The 3,610-nt window shown below is 47.1% G+C and overlaps 1 non-coding gene across 1 annotated transcript; it reads right to left on the bottom strand.

The window, feature by feature from the left end:
- Positions 1–2,017: 2,017 nt before the first annotated feature.
- On the bottom strand, positions 2,018–2,099 carry TRNAS-AGA (transfer RNA serine (anticodon AGA)). The gene has a single exon. It is a non-coding gene; the product is annotated as a tRNA-Ser (tRNA).
- Positions 2,100–3,610: the final 1,511 nt, after the last annotated feature.

Here is a 3,610-nt window from a genome sequence, read left to right on the forward strand (position 1 = left end):
AACACGTTACGAAACCAATGCAAATGACTTTATGATTCAATGGTTGCGAAAAAGCATGGAAAATTAACATATGCAAAGGTATGTGTTTATTGAAGCAAAAGACAGAAATTCAGAAAGGTGCAAGGTTCAGAGTTTTCAGAGTGATATTTACCTAGACTGGTGTGGAAACCAAACCCTGGCCACGGGTCAGTTAAGGACAGGAACCCCTCAAGGAAGGATACCCCTCAATGGACAGCAGGTGCAGAATGGACACCCAGGATAGGACAGGAAACCCTCAGATTAGGAATCAGGACAGGACCTCTCGGACAGGACCCTCAGGACAGGACCAGCACCCGCAGTTCGGAAGCAACGCCTGCGCTCCACCCTCTCTGCAGCTATCGATCAAGACCCCGATTGGGTCAGCGAACTCCCAGCAAAGTGCTCCGCCAGCACTTTAAGGTTTAGTAAAACCTTAGTCTATGGTCAAATTTCGGACAGAGTGCTCCGCAGCTCTCTGTATCTTCAGTCACCTATTGAGTGCGTTGGGTCAGTGACAGGTCAGCTAAACCAGACAAGTCGGACAATTTCCCTAGGTGAACCCAGGGTAGATATACTGTTTTGGGACGGTGTACCACCCCCCAATGTTGCAAAGTGTCAGAATCCCTCAATTTGGATTGGTCCTAAGGTAGGGTTTGGGTAACACACCAATCAGAATAGACTATTTGGAGGCCTCCTTTGCATCTCTGGGTACCGCCTAGCGAGATTGGGGTTCCCATGGGAAGCTGTACAGCAAACAATATCGCAACACACAATGTATCATATAAGGAGCAACTTTCTCCATTCTCGTAGGGCAGAGGTGGCTTTCCCATGAGCATCTTGACTGTGGCTGCCAGCTGGCTGAGTTCCACTGTCCAATGTTGCCACCTTTCAGTGCACCACGAGTATGCGCAGAAGGGACCTTCAATATGGCTCCCAACCGGTTCGGGCCCCCATTCCCCGCAGTACATGAAAAGTAAGCGAGAACAAATTAATACATAGAAATAAATGAATGCATTACATGTCATAATTTTGTACTTTATTCTTATCACTATAAAAATATACTATGCAATTAGAAATTAGCAAAATATACACTGTCACAAGAGCAACTGCACGAGCAGTACCACGTTATTGCCAAGCTGCGTATTACGCATGCGCACCCTTTCCCACCAAACTTATAACTACGTCAGGTCACGTGAGTGTGACTGACGCATGCGCAGAAGCAATTTTCCAATCGGCGGCCATGTTTAGGAACACGGATTAGTTGTATTAGAAATACACGTACGCAAGCTTCCTCTACCTCGTTCGAATATAAAAATAAAAGATTAGTAAGACGTACAAATTTTATTAATTGATTACACACAGGCGAGGTTCATGACTCGAGCAAGTTGCGATGCGAAGCTTGCTCTATCAACTCCAACAAGAGTTAATTGCCGTCTGTGGATTGTGCTGCTGTCCCTTCCTGGTGGAAGATGTTTCCTTCCTGGTGTTGGATTTTTCTCCGTTGAGAATTACTAAGGAACTGTTCTCTCCGTTGAGAGTTAAAGACTTTGATCATTATGACAAGACTGTTCGCGCAAAGAAAGAGGAGGCCAGATTAGTGTCTCTTTACTTTATATGCTTGTTACTACTGTGATTGGTTACTATTATTGGAGGCGTGGTTCAAAGCCTCATGGGAAATGTTGTTTTTTACCATTGTAGTTTTACTTTCATTGGCTGCTGTTTGTGCAGTAAAGAAATGAGAAAGCATAATCCTCGCCTCCGTGTCCTTAATAGAATCTAAAATTCTTGTTGTGATAGCTAGAAAATGTTGTATTGCGTGTGAGCTCAGAGGCTGGGTTGACCTGGATCCTCCTCTCCTGCCTGAATTCCTGTGGCCCTGCAGATAATCCTTAGCACAGTTATAATCCGTCTCTCTCAGAGGGAGTGAGTGTTGCCTGACGTAGTAATACATAACATAGCACAACAACAAACAAAATGTGTAAAATGCTTAAAAAATGTCCGTAGTCGGCAGGATTTGAACCTGCGCGGGGAGACCCCAATGGATTTCTAGTCCATCGCCTTAACCACTCGGCCACGACTACCCACGGTATTTGATAATGACAAATACAAGTTTGTACAGTCCTCGGAGACTAGTTGTCGTCACAAGACAAATGAAAACAGTAAAAAAAACTCAGAAAAAAAACCGAGCTAATAGGGTTTGATAAGTATAATGTGTGCACTCGAGGCGATCAGAGTGCAACAAGTGAGCGCGGTTTATGAAAGTATTGGCTGTGGAGAATAGTCGAGAAAGGATTATAGAAAAAAAAGATTCACGCAGTGAAGGGTTAAGGACAAGTGAGTACAGCGGTGTCGGGTAGAGATTTTGCTCCGGTCTAGGGAGAATCTGCAGAACAGGAAACAACGCACTGAAACGTGATTGCGCATGCGCCGTGATGCTCGGCTGAGACCAGTTCATTTTTTAGGTCTCGCCTGTCGATGCGCATGCGCATCGAGCAAGCGAGACTATAGGGGCTCATCCACTCTTTATCCAACTTGCAAGGAATTGTGGCGATTCCTTGCAGTGCCCGTGACTTTTAAGCTCAATGCGCATGCGCATTGAGCTTAAAAGCGCGTGCACATGCCCCCAGCCGCCTGCCTTGCCTACTCTCCCGCCCCCTCACTTCTTGATTGCACGGCCGTTAGGCCGTGCCTCCCCTACTCTCCTCCTCCTACTCTGTCTGTTCCCGCACTCCTCCCACACCCCCGCTCCGCCCCCTCCCCTGCCTGCCATGTCGCTTCGCATTTACGAGCTTGCAATCTGCTTCTCCGCCCCCCTGGCAGCCAAACGCCTATCAGCCTCCCTCCCACCTCGCTCGCCTCAATGTCTTTATTTTCTCTCCCGGCCTCTGCTTATCCGTCCTCATCTCCTTCTATTCGGAGATATTTGTACACACTTGATCCTGTTTAGCTTACTGTCCTGCAGCCATGTAAGACGGGTGGTCTGCTGAGAACTGAACGCAAACGAAATGGTTTTAAACGTTTTGAAATCCTATCCAGCACAATCCTGGAAGCAATCACAGGGTGATGCAGGTCACTTCAGTGTAAAACCGCAACCAAACAAATCCCACAAGTGCGCTCACTCACACTTCATGTCACTAGAGCAAAGTTAACGGAAGTGAACAATTTATTGCTGCATCTCGGGCCAGTGGTAGGTGTTCTGCTTGTTAATACGAGTTTGTGAAATGAATGAGATCGTGTCAAAGGCAGACTGAAACCTGAAATGTAAAGCTTTTTTATTTAATAATGCTGAACGAATACGCTTGGCATTTTCGTTTGAAATGATTAGAAGGCTTGGCTTTCCTTAATGTGCTGCCATGTTTAAAACGGAAGCCTCGCACACCAACATTTCCCCCCCCCCCCCCCCCCGCAAGACCGAGCCAGCAGGTCATAAACAGGACCTGCTGGCATATACACTTCGAGCGTGCCGCGGCTTGGCCAACAGATGGGACCTGGGCTGAGACTCGGGTGCAGCCCCACCACACCTACCGCCCAGCGGAATTATAGATCACTCTTTACCCAACTAAACCCACTCCCCACCTACGTTTATGTGCTG

Source organism: Lissotriton helveticus, chromosome 12, assembly GCF_964261635.1.
Source record: "Lissotriton helveticus chromosome 12, aLisHel1.1, whole genome shotgun sequence".
In the NCBI taxonomy this organism is placed as follows: domain Eukaryota; kingdom Metazoa; phylum Chordata; class Amphibia; order Caudata; family Salamandridae; genus Lissotriton; species Lissotriton helveticus.